Source organism: Schistocerca cancellata, chromosome 6 (genome assembly GCF_023864275.1).
Source record: "Schistocerca cancellata isolate TAMUIC-IGC-003103 chromosome 6, iqSchCanc2.1, whole genome shotgun sequence".
NCBI lineage: Eukaryota > Metazoa > Arthropoda > Insecta > Orthoptera > Acrididae > Schistocerca > Schistocerca cancellata.
Window position 1 is genome coordinate 86,939,078 of NC_064631.1, and position 22,047 is coordinate 86,961,124.

The 22,047-nt window shown below is 40.8% G+C and overlaps 1 non-coding gene across 1 annotated transcript; it reads left to right on the forward strand.

The window, feature by feature from the left end:
• Nucleotides 1-12,577: 12,577 nt before the first annotated feature.
• On the forward strand, nt 12,578-12,652 carry Trnas-cga (transfer RNA serine (anticodon CGA)). Its single transcript has one exon. It is a non-coding gene; the product is annotated as a tRNA-Ser (tRNA).
• Nucleotides 12,653-22,047: the final 9,395 nt, after the last annotated feature.

Below are 22,047 nucleotides of genomic sequence, written 5' to 3' on the forward strand. Positions count from 1 at the left end.
AAGTAGGGGGAAGCAATATATTCGATACCTCATCCAGAAACGCACCCTCTCGAAACCTGGCGAGCAAGCTACACCGCGATGCAGAGCGCCTCTCTTGCAGAGTCCGCCACTTGAGTTTGTTAAACATCTCCGTAACGCTATCACGGTTACCAAATAACCCTGTGACGAAACGCGCCGCTCTTCTTTGAATCTTCTCTATCTCCTCCGTCAACCCGATCTGGTACGGATCCCACACTGATGAGCAATACTCAAGTATAGGTCGAACGAGTGTTTTGTAAGCCACCTCCTTTGTTGATGGACTACATTTTCTAAGGACTCTCCCAATGAATCTCAGCCTGGTACCCGCCTTACCAACAATTAATTTTATATGATCATTCCACTTCAAATCGTTCCGCATGCATACTCCCAGATATTTTACAGAAGTAACTGCTACCAGTGTTTGTTCCGCTATCATATAATCATACAATAAAGGATCCTTCTTTCTATGTATTCGCAATACATTACATTTGTCTATGTTAAGGGTCAGTTGCCACTCCCTGCACCAAGTGCCTATCCGCTGCAGATCTTCTTGCATTTCGCTACAATTTTCTAATGCTGCAACTTCTCTGTATACTACAGCATCATCCGCGAAAAGCCGCATGGAACTTCCGACACTATCTACTAGGTCATTTATATATATTGTGAAAAGCAATGGTCCCATAACACTCCCCTGTGGCACACCAGAGGTTACTTTAACGTCTGTAGACGACTCTCCGTTGATAACAACATGCTGTGTTCTGTTTGCTAAAAACTCTTCAATCCAGCCACACAGCTGGTCTGATATTCCGTAGGCTCTTACTTTGTTTATCAGGCGGCAGTGCGGAACTGTATCGAACGCCTTCCGGAAGTCAAGAAAAATAGCATCTACCTGGGAGCCTGTATCTAATATTTTCTGGGTCTCATGAACAAATAAAGCGAGTTGGGTCTCACACGATCGCTGTTTCCGGAATCCATGTTGATTCCTACATAGTAGATTCTGAGTTTCCAAAAACGACATGATATTCGAGCAAAAAACATGTTCTAAAATTCTACAACAGATCGACGTCAGAGATATAGGTCTATAGTTTTGCGCATCTGCTCGACGACCCTTCTTGAAGAGTGGGACTACCTGTGCTCTTTTCCAATCATTTGGAACCTTCCGTTCCTCTAGAGACTTGCGGTACACGGCTGTTAGAAGGGGGGCAAGTTCTTTCGCGTACTCTGTGTAGAATCGAATTGGTATCCCGTCAGGTCCAGTGGACTTTCCTCTGTTGAGTGATTCCAGTTGCTTTTCTATTCCTTGGACACTTATTTCGATGTCAGCCATTTTTTCGTTTGTGCGAGGATTTAGAGAAGGAACTGCAGTGCGGTCTTCCTCTGTGAAACAGCTTTGGAAAAAGGTGTTTAGTATTTCAGCTTTACGCTTGTCATCCTCTGTTTCAATGCCATCATCATCCCGGAGTGTCTGGATATGCTGTTTCGAGCCACTTACTGATTTAACGTAAGACCAGATCTTCCTAGGATGTTCTGTCAAGTCGGTACATAGAATTTTACTTTCGAATTCACTGAACGCTTCACGCATAGCCCTCCTTACGCTAACTTTGACATCGTTTAGCTTCTGTTTGTCTGAGAGGTTTTGGCTGCGTTTAAACTTGCAGTGAAGCTCTCTTTGTTTTCGCAGTAGTTTCCTAACTTTGTTGTTGTACCACGGTGGGTTTTTCCCGTCCCTCACAGTTTTACTCGGCACGTACTTGTCTAAAACGCATTTTACGATTGCCTTGAACTTTTTCCATAAACACTCAACATTGTCAGTGTCGGAACAGAAATTTTCGTTTTGATCTGTTAGGTAGTCTGAAATCTGCCTTCTATTACTCTTGCTAAACAGATAAACCTTCCGCCCTTTTTTTATATTCCTATTAACTTCCAAATTCAGGGATGCTGCAACGGCCTTATGATCACTGATTCCCTGTTCTGCACTTACAGAGTCGAAAAGTTCGGGTCTGTTTGTTACCAGTAGGTCCAAGATGTTATCTCCACGAGTCGGTTCTCTGTTTAATTGCTCGAGGTAATTTTCGGATAGTGCACTCAGTATAATGTCACTCGATGCTCTGTCCCTACCACCCGTCCTAAACATCTGAGTGTCCCAGTCTATATCTGGTAAATTGAAATCTCCACCTAAGACTATAACATGCTCAGAAAATTTATGTGAAATGTATTCCAAATTTTCTCTCAGTTGTTCTGCCACTAATGCTGCTGAGTCGGGGGGTCGGTAAAAGGAGCCAATTATTAACCTAGCTCGGTTGTTGAGTGTAACCTCCACCCATAATAATTCACAGGAACTATCCACTTCTACTTCACTACAGGATAAACTACTACTAACAGCGACGAACACTCCACCACCGGTTGCATGCAATCTATCCTTTCTAAACACCGTCTGTACCTTTGTAAAAATTTCGGCAGAATTTATCTCTGGCTTCAGCCAGCTTTCTGTACCTATAACGATTTCAGCTTCAGTGCTTTCTATCAGCGCTTGAAGTTCCGGTACTTTACCAACGCAGCTTCGACAGTTTACAATTACAATACCGATTGCTGCTTGGTCCCCGCATGTTCTGACTTTGCCCCGCACCCGTTGAGGCTGTTGCCCTTTCTGTACTTGCCCGAGGCCATCTAACCTAAAAAACCGCCCAGCCCACGCCACACAACCCCTGCTACCCGTGTAGCCGCTTGTTGCGTGTAGTGGACTCCTGACCTATCAAGCGGAACCCGAAACCCCACCACCCTATGGCGCAAGTCGAGGAATCTGCAGCCCACAAGGTCGCAGAACCGTCTCAGCCTCTGATTCAGACCCTCCACTCGGCTCTGTACCAAAGGTCCGCAGTCAGTCCTGTCGACGATGCTGCAGATGGTGAGCTCTGCTTTCATCCCGCTAGCGAGACTGGCAGTCTTCACCAAATCAGATAGCCGCCGGAAGCCAGAGAGGATTTCCTCCGATCCATAGCGACACACATCATTGGTGCCGACATGAGCGACCACCTGCAGATGGGTGCACCCTGTACCCTTCATGGCATCCGGAAGGAGCGTTTCCACATCTGGAATGACTCCCCCCGGTATGCACACGGAGTGCACTTTGGTCTTCTTCCCCTCCCTTGCTGCCATATCCCTAAGGGGCCCCATTACGCGCCTGACGTTGGAGCTCCCAACTACCAGTAAGCCCACCCTCTGCGACCGCCCGGATCTTGCAGACTGAGGGGCAACCTCTGGAACAGGACAGGCAGCCATGTCAGGCCGAAGATCCGTATCAGCCTGAGACAGAGCCTGAAACCGGTTCGTCAGACAAACTGGAGAGGCCTTCCGTTCAGCCCTCCGGAATGTCTTTCGCCCCCTGCCACACCTTGAGACGACCTCCCACTCTACCACAGGTGAGGGATCAGCCTCAATGCGGGCAGTATCCCGGGCAACCACAGTTGTAGCCCGATCGGGGGATGCGTGGGACGAGCTGGCCGTCCCCGACAAACCCCCATCCGGACCCTCACAGTGATGCCCATTGGCAACAGCCTCAAGCTGTGTGACCGAAGCCAACACTGCCTGAAGCTGGGAGCGAAGGGATGCCAACTCAGCCTGCATCCGAACACAGCAGTTGCAGTCCCTATCCATGCTAAAAACTGTTGTGCAAAGAACGTCTGAACTAATCTACAGAGAGCGCAAACAAATCGACACAAAATTTAAACGGTTATTAAAATACGAGATTGCCTAGTAAATGCAGTAATGCTGCCACTTGTGCACTGCTGACACACTGCTCGGCGGCGGGAAGGAGACTACGCGAATTTACACTATTCAGGTACTAAAACGCGATGCTACAACTCTCAAATACTATAATACTCCCGAAATTTATGAATTAAACAATGCAAGTACCAAAAACACGCAAAGAAATTAAGAATTAAACTATGTAACAAATGAGTGAGCTAGGAGTATACGACTTGCTGCTGCAGCTGCTTATCCAACGGCGGCAGGGAGCACACTCTCTCTAGTACAGCTCAGTATTTCATGGTACGTCGTTTTTTACGCCCATTTATGTAATTGTATCTTCTAGTTTTTTTACTTTACTATCATTATTTTTATCACTATTATCATAAGTAATAGTAGTAGTAGTAATAGTTCTGCTAATATTCCTGCTATTAGTTGTTACTCGTTGTTGTTATTCCATATGACCTTTCGTACACTATATGCAAATCAGGTTTCAAATTACAGTGTCGCCTCCATTACTATCGTACTATTTATAGTAACACAGGTATCATTATTTTAGTAAACTGTGGTGAAAGAAGTCTTTTTTGCGAAAGAACATTGCTATGCCCAAGGCGCTTAGTTGTTAATCAGGTTAAATAAATAAATAAACATTATTTAATCTAACTTCGTATAAGATGTGCGCCTCAGTCAGATTAAATAATTTTTATTTATTTATTTATGTGCACCTCAGATTAAATAATGCAAAAGTCTACTTAATTTATTGCCAAAAATTCATCTTTATTATAATAAAGGAATTCCTAACATTTTATCTTAGTTAGGGAATTCCATTTCACACAGTCTGTTTATGACTAAAGAGTATAAGAAGAACTGTCTGTGAATCGAGCAATGCAGAAATTACGTATTAACTGTGAGTTCCAGTGAAGAGAAGTAATAATCGTTTGTCATATACTCTTCGTACTAAGAAACGTCACGATCTTTACTTGTCCTTTTCAGCCAGTCTCCCAGAATTATCAAAGCAGCTCATCGTACCTTGAAATTCAACTTTTGAACTCTCATGATCATTTGTTTAGTTTTCTAGAAATTATAACTAATTTTGCGTCTCTTTGGCGTAGCTGATGCGTAGCCGTCCCTTCCTACCCGTTTGTAATTAAGTTGGAAAGTTTCGAGAATGTTGTGCTAGAAGTTTGTCCCACAGTGTGCGCACATGGAGGGTCAGGGGGGCTGGGATGTGTAAGGTTAAAGGTTAATGACCTTGTGCCTGAGGCAGAGAGTGCAGGACGTATGCAGGAAACCCATTTAACTGCACCGCGGAAGCCTGTAGCGTAACTGTCAAGCATCTGTTGGGACCTCTTAAGTGGTCTGCAAAGGAAGTGCGGTACAGCAACCGCTGAGCTGGCGTTGGCTGACGAATCTGTTGGGCGTTTCCACGGCTTGAAATTTCGCCGACGCTGGTGGACAGTAACACACTTGCAAAGTCTATCATATGCCTACATATAGAAAAATATTATTTAATCTATAAAACAGGTAGAAGTTTCATCACAATAGATGTAGTAGTTAAATTTCCTAGGGATTTTTGTGCTACTTTAGACTACTAACATAATGAAGGAGATGAAAACTGAAAACCGACTCTTCCGGTTTTAAAGCAGAAGTCTCCCACTATTTATTTGCCTTAACCATTTACCCAGGGATGTCCACGGCTGACAGATATCCTCTCTTTCTCACCGCTGCCCCTCTTTGAGCCCAATTCTTGTGGTACTTCTGTCCAGACGTTTTAGATTATAAGACCCGAATTTTTTTATTTCGCAGTGTATTTATTTATTATACCGCATGCAATAAAAGTTCTTGAATCAGAGGAATAGCTATACAAATACAAAGATTATTAAACATCCCTTCGCCTCTTTCTCCATCATAACAGAAGTCAATGATGCTTATACGCAAATACCAAGGCGTTTTATGTAGTTTATCACTTTACTCGTCACTGTCAGGAAACCGTCAGAAGGACATTCTTAGGCACGCGCTGAAAATGTTGATACAACATGAGAACCATCCGCATGAGCAGCATAGTCACAAGATGATGATGAAAGTTTCACACAGTTGTGCAGAGTGTATGCACGTCTCCTATGACCCGTTCCGATGTGCTTCAGAGTAGTTCAGCTTGTCCCAGGGTTGTCAAATACATAAGGTTTCAGGGATTGTGGAGGACAGTTTTGTTACCAGCAGTGTTTTCTTTCAGCGATAGCACTGAATTTATCTTCAACAAAAATCATGACTGTGATAAGAGCAGTCTGTCTTGATCTCAATCTTTCTCGCTCCCCAGAGAGAAAACGTCACTCAGAATTGGAGGATCAGTGGTATCAATCATCTTCCGATGTTCGCGTTGTACCGCACTCTTCCATCAGTTATCGGGTGGTGAAATGTGATTCAGGGTAGGTAACCAGTATGTACGACTAGATAATATTGACCCACTAACAATGTGTATGATACGTTAAGTGGTACATTTACCATTTTTGCACATGGACTATGGGGTACAACGACAATTTTCGTCCGTGACATTCCAAGTCACAAGTGCTCACTGGATGGTGCTAAATAACAGTCACGTCGAGGCAAATGTCTAAAGCTGAGAAGCAGAGGGAGCCAGATAAGTGAAAGTTCTCGTGGCTAAACTGAATGTCACGAGATACGCACACCGTTCTTTTCAGACCATCCAGTTACAAATTGTGAACCTGTGAGTCACATCTGTCAAATCAGAATTGAACGCATTAATAAATCAATTTTGCAGTTATTCATGATAAAAAATACAAGCTCTCTTGTTATTAGTTATAATGGTTGGTAGACATGTTACAAGTGATTTACATCTGAGAGGTCCTGGGTTCAAGTTCCAACGTGAATATTTTTCTAAGGTACCTATATTTAACAAACTACAGTCACATTAGCTCTACTAGCACCAGTGGATCCCAGGTATAGGTATCCTTTCGCAGAGAAATTTCGCAAATTTTTCTCTTCGTGGCTCTATTTTCCTAATTCTCGTATGAGATTGCATCCTGGGGCCCAACTTTCGAGTTCCAGAGGCGATATTTTTCAAAATTTCGCCAATTTTTCACTTTCTAATACGCGTCGTCTACCTCAAACACGCATTAGAGACGTCGCTGCTCCAAGTTTTGGTGGCAGCATTTTTTCACGTTTTCCATGTACGGAATAGTGGTAAATGTATTCTTTAGTGTCTTCGTATCCCGTTTGAGAATCTGTACCTTGTGCGAGGGTTCCAAGCTGCGACATTGCGGCTTGAGAACCGGAAATGATAATTTTATAATTTTTTTCATTTCGTTTTCTATATCTTTTTAATTGCTATAAATGTCACCGTTAATTCTAACTAGCGAAATTGCATTGGATTCATGACGAGAATTTTTCACAATATTTGATATTTTCCTCATTTCAGTGCTTACACAACCGTTATGTCACTTACCCCTATCGTGACTGCACACCTGGCGGCGCTTTTGAGCCTGTAAGGTGACCGTTTGAGGTGCTACATACACTCCCTGCGCACGTTGAACCAACTGCTCTTGCTATGCTTCGGTGACGGACGAGAGACACATATTTTGATCTTCCCAACTGTCACTTCAAAAATGGCTCTGAGCACTATCAGACTTAACATCTGAGGTCATCAGTCCCCTAGAACTTTTTTTTTTTTTGGTCATCAGTCTACTGACTGGTTTGATGCGGCCCGCCACGAATTCCTTTCCTGTGCTAACCTCTTCATCTCAGAGTAGCACTTGCAACCTAAGTCCTCAATTATTTGCTTGACGTATTCCAATCTCTGTCTTCCTCTAAAGTTTTTGCCCTCTACAACTCCCTCTAGTACCATGGAAGTCATTCCCTCATGTCTTAGCAGATGTCCTATCATCCTGTCCCTTCTCCTTATCAGTGTTTTCCACATATTCCTTTCCTCTCCGATTCTGCGTAGAACCTCCTCATTCCTTACCTTATCAGTCCACCTAATTTTCAACATTCGTCTATAGCACCACATCTCAAATGCTTCGATTCTCTTCTGTTCCGGTTTTCCCACAGTCCATGTTTCACTACCATACAATGCTCTACTCCAGACGTACATCCTCAGAAATTTCTTCCTCAAATTAAGGCCGATATTTGATATTAGTAGACTTCTCTTGGCCAGAAATGCCTTTTTTGCCATAGCGAGTCTGCTTTTGATGTCCTCCTTGCTCCGTCCGTCATTGGTTATTTTACTGCCTAGGTAGCAGAATTCCTTAACTTCATTGACTTCGTGACCATCAATCCTGATGTTAAGTTTCTCGCTGTTCTCATTTCTACTACTTCTCATTACCTTCGTCTTTCTCCGATTTACTCTCAAACCATGCTGCGTACTCATTAAACTGTTCATTCCGTTCAGCAGATCATTTAATTCTTCTTCACTTTCACTCAGGATAGCAATGTCATCACGAATCGTATCATTGATATCCTTTCACCTTGTATTTTAATTCCACTCCTGAACCTTTCTTTTATTTCCATCATTGCTTCCTCGATGTACAGATTGAACAGTAGGGGCGAAAGGCTACAGCCGTGTCTTACACCCTTGATCGTCCACTCTTATTATTCCCTCTTGGTTGTTGTACATATTGTATACGACCCGTCTCTCCCTATAGCTTACCCCTACTTTTTACAGAATCTCGAACAGCTTGCACCATTTTATATTGTCGAACGCTTTTTCCAGGTCGACAAATCCTATGAAAGTGTCTTGATTTTTCTTTAGCCTTGCTTCCATTATTAGCCGTAACGTCAGAATTGCCTCTCTCGTCCCTTTACTTTTCCTAAAGCCAAACTGATCGTCACCTAGCGCATATCAATTTTCTTTTCCATTCTTCTGTATATTATTCTTGTAAGCAGCTTCGATGCATGAGCTGTTAAGCTGATTGTGCAATAATTCTCGCACTTGTCAGCTCTAACCGTCTTCGGAATTGTGTGGATGATGCTTTTCCGAAAGTCAGATGGTATATCGCCAGACTCATATATTCTACACACCAACGTGAATAGCCGTTTTGTTGCCACTTCCCCCTAGAACTTAGAACTACTTAAACCTAACTAACCTAAGGACATCACACACATCCATGCCCGAGGCAGGATTCGAACCTGCGACCGTAGTGGTCGCGCAGTTCCAGAATGAAACGCCTAGAACCGCTCGGCCACTCCGGCCGGCCCAACTGTCACTCCCTGAGAGGTAGTAAGACTAGAATATACTAAACCATTTGAACTCTTCAACAAACAGAACGTCAGGCAAATTAAATTAGCTGTACATTTTTAATTTGGTGTCAAAGATCACGAAACAAGTGCAGCCATTTCCTGCAGCAGCGCCGACTGCGCCTACGTATTACTAGTGATCACGATTGACTGGGCATGTCGCAATTCTCACAGCTTAAGTGAAAGATCTGCGCGTTTTCATCGCGCGGTCCGTAAGCGTTGTGGTCAGGTAAGCCTCTTCAGTTGTTAACCAGGGTAAGTCTAACGTCCTAGATGTAGGACGCTTTGCATCATTTTGTTTAGAACCCTACTGAGCAATATGATTATGTGATCTGAAGTTGGTACCTACTGTGAGCCATTGTTAAAAGTTTGAATTGGAGTTAGCAATCGGAATCTTCCAGTTCTGATTTGTATTTGCCACAAGAAAAATGTTTTGACGTTCCTGTACTTGGAAAAATAGCAGAACAGTATCGCTTCGGGTACGAAAGGTTTTTGTAATAGGCCTAAGCGTTATATTTATTTGAAACCACTAGTCTTACATCCAGAATTTGAAAACAAGTCAATTTATTACATTATGGTGTAAAACTAGTGTAACATCGACAATAATCCACAGTATTCGATGCCACATATTGCCATACTACATATAGTACATCAGTCACAAATGGGGGTTAATTTACTATTATTTCTTTTACACAGGGGTTTCAGTCTTGGTGAATCCTGAGAATACCTGAAAACGATGAATTTAATGACTACATCGTGGTTACCAACTGTCAGATTTCTCTAACAGCCCTCTGCCCACTAATGTGACTGATGGGAACTCGATTTGGAACTGAAACAAGTGGAAGTAGGTACCGAAAGTGGACATACAGGAAGGGTGGGAGCAAGGACAGGAAAGGTAGGGGCAAGTGGAGACAGACGGGGTAAAAATGCTGGTACAAAGAGGCAGAAGATATGCCATTGGGAGAGATGTCGCCTGTCTGCAATAACGAATGGTCTAAACAATGTTATATTCCCAACAATGGAAGACCTTCGCAAGTATTTTGACCATTTGCGATGATATCATTGTTACATTCAAACATAATACACATGGTGATGTAACTTCAACTGAAATGAGATTATTTTTTTACAATACTTTTACTTAGCTGTAGTATTAGACAGCTGGGAATCAAGATTAGACTTCCATAATAATCTTGGTGTTGCAGCTGTTTCCCACGACAGATATAAATTCATTAAGACCAACATACACATATGGGACATGACAGTCTAAATAAGCCAGAGAGGCACTTCAGTTGAAGCCACACCAAGTTTATTATGTTTGGCAGCATATTGCTTGTTGAATGTAACAGTTATGCCATCATTACAAAATGCCCAAAATATTTGGGACGGTATTCCATTGCTGGGAGCATTATTGCACTCTGTCACACCACATATTCATCCCATCGGCCTCCACTTGGCTCTACCTTGTGTTACCTCAATACATGATTGCGGGAATATGCACCCCATGAAGAAAAACGTAGAGCTGATGAAACAGTGGTGCCTTACTTCGTTTAAGATGGGTGCCAGTAGTTAGTTACACGAAAATCAATACGGTATGGCTCAAAAATTTGAGTGGTGCTACAAAGACTGCATAAATTGTATAGATGGATCCTTATCAAGGTTCGAGCACCACTCTACTAGAAGACTACAAACACTTGGGCTTAGGAGTAAGCGTCTTTCTTCATTATGCTGATGTGTTATTATCAAACGTTATAAACGCTTCCTGACAATTAAGTCACATCAGTTGCCCTCCTTACTGAATTAAAGTAATAAATTAATCCAAGGTACAGGGACAATTATACAGAACCAGATCTCAAAATGCTTCGTACTGGTCATTAAGAAAATGAAGAAACCCGTTCAGGTAGCCAAGTCTAGCAAGGTAGTAGCTGCAAGATAGAGTGATAGAAGTGTGGTCACAATACAATAGCTTCCAACTCTACTCCTGTGACGCCACTACACACAGTAAAACAATTTTCGCAGAGTGAGAAGCGAAGCGCAGCTATCAAACAGCCTCAAATGATTCGTCTTTACAATAACATGAGTAGAGATGATCGGTCTGATCAAAAAATAAGCACCTACAGGACATTCATCACAGGGAAACAGTGATGCTTCAGTTTGATCGCGCATTGCACTGATGCAGCCGAATAAAATGCATGGCAGTTACATAGGTTGGAAGGTAATGAGAAACTGGATCATCTTGAATTTCATCCTGGAAACAAATGTACAAGTATGCACATCTAAAGGGAGGCCATCAAAAACAGAGCACCAAGACACCAGATAAGTCAGAATAGATCACTGGGTGATTGGCCTAGACAAATAAACTTGCTGCAAGCTCTACCATACAAAAATCACGACAAGGTATATAAAATGCGATGTTGGTTTCCATGTAATGTTTCCTGACATATCACAGAAAGTGACTGTTTAAACATGTGTTTAATCTGTTGTTAACTGCAATTAGCTTTATAATTTCTTAAGTTTCACTGTGTGTGCGGGTTACATATAATGTTACTGTAATATATGCTAAACCTACAGCTCAAATATAGAACTCCCTGTTGATCACTTAATTAGTTTCGAGGCATGAAAGTAGTTTTGATAAGTTTTATGGCACCTAAGGAACATACTTCTGTAAGAAATTCACAAACCTTTAAAAAACGTTAGTTCAGTCTTATCCGGGATAAGAATTCTTATAATACTGATGAGCCAAAGAAACTGGTATACCTGCCTTATATCGTGTAGGGCCCCCGCGAGAACGCAGAAGTGCTGCAACACGACGTGGCATGGACCTGACTAATGTCTGAAGTAGTGCTGGAGGGAATTGACACCATGAATCCTGTAGGGCTGTCCATACATCCGTAAGAGTGCGAGGGAGTGAAGTTATCCCAGATATGCTAAGTAATTTTCATGTCGGGGGAGTTTTGTGGCCAGCGGAAGTTTTTATACTGAGAAGAGTGTTCCTGGAGCCACTATGTAGCAATTCTGAACGCATGAGGTGTCGCACTGTTCTGCTGTTATTGTCCAAGTCCGTCGAAATGTTCAATGGACATGAACAGATGCAGGTGATCAGAGAGGATGCTTACGTACGTGTCACCTGTCAGAGTCGTATCCAGACGTATAAGGGATCCCATATCACTCCAACTGCACACGCCCCACAGCATTGCAAAGCCTCCACTAACTTGAACTGCACCTTGGTGGCATTCAGGGTCCATGGACTCATGAGGTTGTATCCATACCCGTACACGTCCATGCGCTCGATACAATATTAAACAATGAAACTTCCTGGCAGATTAAAACTGTGTGCCCGACCGAGACTCGAACTCGGGACCTTTGCCTTTCGCGGGCAAGTGCTCTACCAACTGAGCTACCGAAGCACGACTCACGCCCGGTACTCACAGCTTTACTTCTGCCAGTACCTCGTCTCCTACCTTCCAAACTTTACAGAAGCTCTCCTGCAAACCTTGCAGAACTAGCACTCCTGAAAGAAAGGATATTGCGGAGACATGGCTTAGCCACAGCCTGGGGGCGTGAGTCGTGCTTCGGTAGCTCAGTTGGTAGAGCACTTGCCCGCGAAAGGCAAAGGTCCCGAGTTCGAATCTCGGTCGGGCACACAGTTTTAATCTGCCAGAAAGTTTCATATCAGCGCACACTCCGCTGCAGAGTGAAAATCTCATTCTGGAATATTAAACAATGTCTTACAGAAAGTTGGGTGTAGCAGTTACGTAGAAATGGAAACATTAGCACCAGATGGAGGAAAGCATCAGACAAGTCGAAATCCTGATGATCTAAAAAAAAATCCCTTTAATGCAACATGAGATCGGGAAAGTGCTCATGGCGGGGGAATTTTGTGCGGCGCAGCAGGTGTTGCCGAGCGAAGGCGGGAATGCGATCGGCCGCGAAGCAGCGCCGGCGGTTGCATGGAGTGGGGGAGTTGGTGGCAGAGGTGGCGAGGACATCGACAGTCGGGTTGGTTGGGGTGGAGGTGGGGGGCGGGGGCGGGAAAGAGAGCCTGGGGAGAGCTTCCTAATGGATCGACGCTGCCGCCGCACTCCGTCCCCAATGCTCGCACCAGGGAATCGCTGGAGTGCCCTCCATTGGTGCAGGCTGGGTGGCAATACTGTCGAGTGCACTCGCGAAGGTTTTTGGTGATCCGGATAATGTCGACAGTGACGGTATTAGGTTCATGCCGCTGAAAACTAAGGCTATTAGTAGCTATACTGAAGGGAAAGGAGGTAGTCAAAACCGTCGACAATGAAACCGACTCACCACGTTCGCCTGTTTCTTCTTTCCTATCTTGTGTCCCGCATGATCCCATCTCCTTATTGCCTGTCGCACACAGCTTTCTGTGGAGAGCATCCTCCGATTAGAGGCCGGTCACTTGCTTGGAGTATTTTGCGTTCTCTACACTTTAAAGCAAACCAAGATTACGAGTTTCATATCAACTACATTTTGCGATACTATCGTGAATTAACGGAAACTGCCATCGTATTTACTTTTTCGGCACCGTTCATTGTTATTACAATTACAAAACCTATGGGATCAATACGCTGTAATAAAGCATTTACAAAAATTATATACTCTTACCAAATTACAGTATTTTGAAACATATTGAGACATTATTTGTACCTTTCAATGCAAAAGTGTTTGGTAATAAAAATTAGTTCTCCAATAGATTTCACTTATAACATACTATAACAAACGTCAAATATTTTTCCAAATACAATTTACATAATATTTCATGGAAATTTATTGTTTACTGAACAGAAAACTATTACTACATTGCAAAAATATACTTAACTTTTTCGTAAATAAATCAGAATTTTATAAAATGTGAATATATATCTCCTTTGCAAGTGACACATTTTAGAATTGTAAAATTTCCAATTTACAGCTTTATAAAATAACTTTTACAATTATTTTATTCCTCTAATTTTTGCAAGAATCAAAAGAGACAAGTTTAGATAAAACTGTTAATACAAAAACTGGATATTATTTCAGTCTCCAATTTGATGCTCTTAAGCTTCTATAAGCTTCTAGAAGAAGTACAATACATCGAGATTCGCGCCAAAGCGCTCTCTTCAGCTCAGACATTCATTGTTAGCTCTCAGTGTGTATCGCTCATACTGTTTAAGTACTGCGCATATAGAATGTCTTGTGTTGCTACGTGAAATTGCGCATGTAAATGTTTCTCTTTTGTACTGAAACTGTTTTGTTAATAAACCACTTTGCTTGTTAATAGTCTTGTGGTTATAAAATATCGAAATAAAGGATGCTAAATTTGAAAGTCAATTAAGTGCTTGAGTCCTATACAACTAAAACCATGGATGGAATTATTTTTAACTAAGATTCTAGTTGGACTCCATTCCCTAGACGCTGATGTCAAATTCAAGGTAAGTACGCCCCTAGCATGTTCCCTTGGAACATTAACAAGACAAAACAATACTAGTGATGTCACTACGATTGAATGCATGAAGTATTTTAAGCCTATCCAAGGGGGGAGTGTTTAATGAAAACTGTAACTTTCAGGTAAAACTTGTCATATCAGGTTTTCTTTACTCATCCCAGTTCTAGACAGGTCGATAGTTGAAGAGTTGTTTTGATAGATATAAAGGATTATAAAAGAGTAGGCAGCAGTGCAGAAAACTAAAGAAGAAATAGCACTACTACCGCTCGGGTAACTGTGCACGCTACGGCACATATTCATTGAAGTGTAATGAATCCCCTGAGGTCAAAAGCTGCAAATAAATTTTAGTTTCTGCAGAATAGAGGCCAAAGTCGGCGGAAATGCAAAAGCAAATTGTTGTATCCATTCCAAAGGGTGAATTTGTGGTCTGTTATTCTTAAATACCTTAAATTTTCTCACGGATAGAAAGTGCTTATAATCAAAATTATCGTCTCTGAATGTCTGAGCAGGTTCAGGATTGCATGAGAATCTATTTGTCTGTTTCGGAATCTAAGTCACGTACTCTCTGTATATTACATAAGTTATACTGGCTGTGTGAGTGTGACAAATGTTCAGAATGTGGCATATGCTGTGAGGTGTTAGAGGCTGAAACATTTTTCATTTCTGTCACTTCTTGCTGCAAAGATGACAGTTTTCTACATAATATATTACTGGACGAACCTGTCTCACTGATTGTCTGCTGTATGTTTTGGAATTCGGGTGTTTGATTGTACTAAACTGGTGACGTATCGTCTGATTTGGTGTCATTGCTAATTTCGACAACGCCAAAACGAGTGGCCAATTCATCAAATTTTTCAGTCAGTGCTTTTACCTGATCGTCATTTTTAGTGTCACAAGCATTAATTTGTTTTTGTATTTTATGTGTGGTTTTGTTTAATTTCTTAACGTCTGCTTTAATTGCATCGGGATCCTGTATTAATTCCAGTTGTTCAAGTCTACTGTCACTGTCTGAAAGTCTATTGTGTATTAATTTTCCAAAGTCTGAATATTAGTATCTGTTCTTGCTTTTAGATAGGATATTTCACCATGCAATTCAGTTTTCAACTGTTTGATAGTACTAATTTTATCTGATACTGTCACAATGTTGGTGTCTACGTATGTTTTTGCTTTCGTAAACAACTTACGCTTGTCTTCCTGTCTCTAGGCAGTAATTGTTTCCATGACTTGTTTCTTTACTTTATTGTGTTCCTGCATGAATTTACGGTAACGCGTTTCACTCTTTTGTAGGTGGTGATTAAAACGTTCGTCAATTTGGCTGTTTTGTCGTTCAAATTTCTTGTCGACTTTCGCATCCAGAGTGCGTGAAAGTTCTGCTGACATTAACCTTTATCTGACGACGTGCCGATCTTGTCACACTACCGCTGACGTACGGTCTCTCAGACCGCTGTACTTATGGTGTCGTACAGGCAGCAATTCGATGTGTTTTTTTATTTATATATATATATATATATATATATATAATATATATATATATATATATATATATATATATATATATATATATATATAAATACTTCAAATTCTTGTATAACAATTGAAAGGCATGTACATTTACTTTTGAAACGTATTATTTATAAAGGTTTTTTGACATATTCCATGATTGCCTGTTACAAACAAGAGCGGAGAAGGAACAACGAAATAAGAATTAAAAAACTACATTTTTTTTATTTACCAAACACTGTTTAAAACAATAAATTATAAGGCACTCTGAGTAACTTAACATGCTAATGACTTATTTCAGTCTTATAATGAAAAAAATTGCAGTAGCGCAACATTAGCTGCAATTTTTACGTGCAAAAGTTGTACATTGTAGACAAATAGCCCTTTTGCACGTGTTACACGAATAACCCGTTTTTCCCTTTAGTTTTGAAGGGGAAGTTTGCCTATTATGACCTCCTTCTTCAGGGTCTGGTGCTTGTTCTTCCGGTGCATCGGGCCCAAGAACTCTGATGATGGTCGCTCTTAATTCCCGTGGCAACTTGTTGTTCACAGCACGTCGTTTCATTTGAGGCAACGCTAAAGCTCGTGCTAACATTTTCAGGAAAACTTCTCTTTCTATTGGCTTGAAAAATTGTGTGTTGCAGATCACATACGCATTTACCCCACTCAGATCGAAAATTCTGTAAAAAATTGCCATCGGCCATCGTCTTGTCCTTCAGCTCGTCGAGTAAACTGCGCATTTCTTGTCGAGCTCATCCACACCTCCCTTCGTGGAATTGTAATAGGCAATAATTTCAGGTTTGTTTGTATACCTATCTATTTCATTAGAATAGTGCATTGATGAAACTAACACCACTGATTTTTTTTTTTTTTAGGCACATAGGAACATAACGTTTTTGTACCCGTGAAACCAAATAACGCAGACCCTTCTTCACGTTTTTTGTTTGGAAGACATTCATTAGGTAATTCTTTTTTTTTTTCATGGTTCCAACATATGTAAGGTCCTTATTTATCAAATAATCGACCAACTCAATAGATGAAAACCAATTGTCAGCAGCAACATTGCGATGTGAGCCATAAATTAGTTTACAGAAGCGGATAACAGATTGAGTTGGTACCAAAAATTTTTCTTAATCAGAAGATAAATTTTGACCATCGGAACCTTTTCCACAATAGACGTATCCATTGTAGAAGTAGCTGGTTTTGCTGTCGCACATACTCATAATTTTGATGCCGCATTTGGCAGGTTTTTGAGGCATGTACTGAACAAAATAAGAACGGCTTCGGAAAGGCACCAACATTTCATCCACAGTGACACTTTCTCCTACACTGTACAAGCTTTGGGAAATGGAAACAAATTTTTCAAATATGAACGATACAACTGCAAGCTTATCACTCAACAATCTTTCACTCCTGTCTGTTGCATCGTCGAATCGTAAACAGTGCAGTAGTACAAGAAATCTATTTTTGCTCGTAATACAACTGAAAATTTCACGGCCAGAACCATCAGATGCGAAAATGTAGTCAGCATTTTCATGATTTGATTTGAAAACTGCCGAATAGACTAATATACCAAAAAACGCTCTCAGTTCTATAGATTCTAATTCAGCGAATTCAGGCCGATTTTCGCGTAAGAATTTATTTTTATAACCAGCTAGTTTTTCATTCGTCCATTTCAAAATTTCATTCATCATTTCAGTATCTATCAACTTGTACCAAATGGAAAGAGGATCATACTTTTCATTTTTAGGAAACTTGTAAGAGGGTAATTTTACAATAATATTATGCGTAGGAGCTGTAACTGCTCTGTTCGGTGGATTTTTCGACCTCTTGTACCGGTTCTTGCCATAAAAACTATTTGAAATTCTTTGTATGGGATCTAGGTCTTCCTCTTCCTTTTCTGAAACAACCATTTCTATATCATCGTCAGAGACTATTTCTTCGTTCTCAGAGTTGTCTGGGGCCTGTCCCACAACATTGAAGTCCGAATCTTCGGTTTCCTCTAACCAACGTTGCACAGCTGTTTCAAAATGTTCATTAGTAACACATATGTGTTGCTGTTGGTCCTTTTTCGACGTTTTACTGCCAGACGGACCGTCTACTTGCATTTATTTATGTGTACAGTACCTATAAAGAAGAATGACAAAGTAACCTCTTCGTTGTAAATAATTATACTAACGCTGACGAGCGGTCTGACAGACCGCCGTCAACATTTAATTAGTTCTAACTTACCTGTATAGCGGAAAAGCTGTTTCACTCGCAGTTACGTGAGTCTCCTTGCACTTCTCAGATGCTACTGAAACGGTGATGCGATAGTGAGCGCGGGAAAGTATTTAAATCACGTGATGGAAAACGCGCGCGATCTCACAGACGGCACGTCAGCAGTTACAGGTTAATTTAAACTCGTCGCGTAACTGTGTTGCGTTTTCTGAACGATGTTAAGCAACTGCACTGATTTCATTTCTAAGTAATTTTGTTGTGGCTGCATGTGGATTGCGTATCTCTTCACTACTATTCCTTGCACAAGCCTTAATTTCCTCACGTAATTGTTCTTTAGTTTCATTACATTGCACGGCAATGGCTGTAATCTGTTCATTAATTTGTTTGAAGTTTTCATTAAGTTGTTTGTTCGATTCATTTAGTTGTCTATAATTGTTGTCTTGTTTTTCATTCGACTGTTTGAGATTTTTATTGAGTAGTAGCAATACTGCCATAACTTGATCCATGCCAAAATTAGCGACTTCGTTTTCTGTGCTGTGTGATCATGTATCTGCATGTGTCACGTTTTGTGTAACCATTTGGTCATTGTCTGATTCACGAAAAGGTTTGCTAATTGGATGTGCACTGTTGGTCACTACATCGCAATCAAATCAATCTGACGTATTTTGCGTACATTATTCATCTTCGTTAGAAACATTTTTCTGTTCACTGTGTAACTTTTGCGAATCAGGTGTGTGATACTGGGCAGCGTTCATTGTAGTGGAACCTGCCGTGTCATCAATTGTCGCTAAATTTTGTGTGGACATAACTGAATTTGTTTGCTCATCATTTAGATTAGAATCATTATTGGTGGTCGGCACGCACTGATATTCTGTAATTGGAGGACTATCCTTATGATATTGAGTGTCGCTAGTGTTATGGGTCAAATTAGTCAATCGACTTTTTCACTAATTACGCATCGTGATGTACTGTTAGCAGTCTTTCGCGACATTTTCACAACTCAAAGGTAGGCACAAAATCAAAGACAAAGCAAAATGTTACAAATACAATAACAACAAAGAGCAATAAATTGCTGATGATCTGTGAAAGAAGGAGTGACAAATTAGTAAATGCGTTGCGCCAGATGCAAACTACATTTAACAGTAGGTAAATAAGAGCAGATATATAACTGACTACTTTTCAGAAATTCACAAAAAATAACGATCCTGGTCGGTTGTCGCCAAGTGTAACCGCCCTACAGAAAAAATATGTATAAAATTATATATATAGCATTCACATTTAGTGTAACTTCCCAACAGTTTATTATTCCGTAACCTCGCAATAATAACGTGACTAACCTCCCAATAAAAAATGTGACTCATATATAACCTTTCAATAATTAACTGGCTGTGACTCTAAACTGGTAAATTTGGACGTCAGCAGGGGCGTCATGGCCCTGAAAGATCATTTTGAATAAATTGAAAATTCTTACCTCAATGACGTCGCCGGATGACGCGTATATATCTGATCCTATAAGAAATTTTTCTGGCGCAGTCCAGTCCAATGCTGGCCGCTAGATTTGTCATGTATAGAAAGAAACAACTGATTTTTCTTTACGATAATCAGGATGACCATGGATTGCAGAAATTAGTAAATTCTTTAAATTCCGATGAATGAGCGTCAAAAAGTTGATTTTATAAAAAAGATTATTATTAAAAGAATTTTGTAAAACATTTACATGGGACTTGATATAAGAATGAAACAAATTTAGGTGTAACAAATTAGATATGCTCGCGGCAGTTTTTACGTTATACTAGATAGCTTAGGCACGACCGGCCCAACCGCCCAACTGCGAGCTACCACCACTAGTGCTTCTACTTCAGCCGACACTGCTCTCTGGTCTGCGATTCTATTGTACCTTACATATCGCAGGCAGCGCGTGAGCAATCCATCGAAATTACATCTGCTCGAGTGCGCTAGCAATAAATTCCTTAGTCATAGACCTCTTACAACGTTTCAAAAACTTCTATTCTCTTCTTGTCTGCACCCCTTATCGACACCATTTCACTTTCATATAGGTTAATTCAAATAAGTTCACAAAAACTTAATAGCATTTAAATTTATACTACAGTTCTCTTTTATAGAAGCATTTTTTCTTACTGATGCTAGTCTGCATTTTATATCCTGTCTGCTCCCACCATCGTAAGTTATTTTGTTGTCCAAACACCATTCTGCTACAACTTTTAGAGTCTGATTCCCTAATATTATTTGTACAGTGTCACCTGACAATTTTTCTACGCTGCCATATCCCTGTTTTCCTTTTGTTGATGTTCAAATTATCACCTATTTTCAATATACTACCCAAACTATTTATCTGTTCTTCCAGGTCTATTGCCGTCTCTGACGTCTGACAGAATTACAGCGTCACTGGCAGATCTGAAAGCCTTTATTGGTTTTCTCTGTATTTAAGCACGCTTTCCCAATTTGTGTTCGATTCCTTTCCTGTTTTCTAAGTGTACAGAATGAACAACCTGGTGGGTAGCCTAAAGCCCTGTCTCACTCCCTTCTCAACTGCTGCTTCGCTTTCATGTCCTTCGACAGAATTTCAATAAGTGTTTTGCAGTCAACTTTGTCAAATGCTTCCTCTGAATCTGCAGACGCTATAAATCTAGATTTGTCTTACATCAATCTGTCTTCTGAGATAGGTCGTAAATCGTGTACTGCCTCACGTGTTCCTATACACACTAAGAACTTACAAAATTCAGTATTAATATGATGGTCTGCTGCAAATCCTATGACAAGAAAGTACCTTTCATTTTCCCATAGCACATGAAACTGAATGAAACAGTCTGCTACCTTGTAGCAGAAAAAACGCAAACGTCTACTCTTCACGGTAAGGGCTGATATTGAACGCACAGAGTATATGATAAAGATTCCAGGGCGAACAGCTCTTGGCAGAAATAAAATTTACATAAATGTCAGGAGTACGCTGGGCGCTTTTAAATGTCCGCATTTTTCCTTTCTTCTCCCACTACAGAACTAATTACAAGACCTTCAAAACATTTGCCTAAACAATTTGCTGGCGGCTACAAAGTTTATTCCGAAGTTTGCAAAGTATTTACTAAATCAATTTACCAAAGTACGAGCGTCATGGGCGAGAATTCTGGATGCACAAAAACAAAACAATTTTTCTAGCACAGGGTTCGATGTTTCATTTGAATACAAATTGGCTGCATCAGTTAGGAGGGAAAGGGGGGGGGGGGTTCGAAGAGAATTGACGTCCGCGGCGGAGAGAAGAAGTTATTTCAAACATACAGAATATCGTAGCTTCGGTTTACAGGTAGTACAGTCAACGTCCAATGCGTCCAGTGGTTGCATAGCATCTGACATCGATGCCGCGTGTACGTAAGCGCTACTGAATCAGTTAATTTCTAATGAGATGAGTCATTTATCACAAATAAAATCGACGATTTTTGTAGGGAGATAATTTTTTGTTATACTTTTTTAATTAGATTTTAAGCACAAAGTGTGGGTGCTACTGAGATCTGACAAATAAAACATATGATAAATTTGCTTTTATCCAGCAACCGCTATGAATGCCGTTTGATGTCCCCATAGATCGGTAAACTCACATGGAAGTGCAGGAACAGATATCACGTTACGTTCAATGTTTCAAATCAATCTTTATAATTACTAAAGCTGGGCAGTTATCTTACCACACTTAATCCATTTTATTCATTCTGAAAGATATGTGCTGAGATCCGATCAGGATAGAGCCAGTGAAAAATGTCGATAGTTCCCAACTGCAAGGTTGGACGAGTAGTACATCTTCGAGTAGTAAGATCTTTGCCAGTTAACAGAGCTGAGTGCATGCGGTAAAAGTTTGAGTAGTGGTGAGGAGA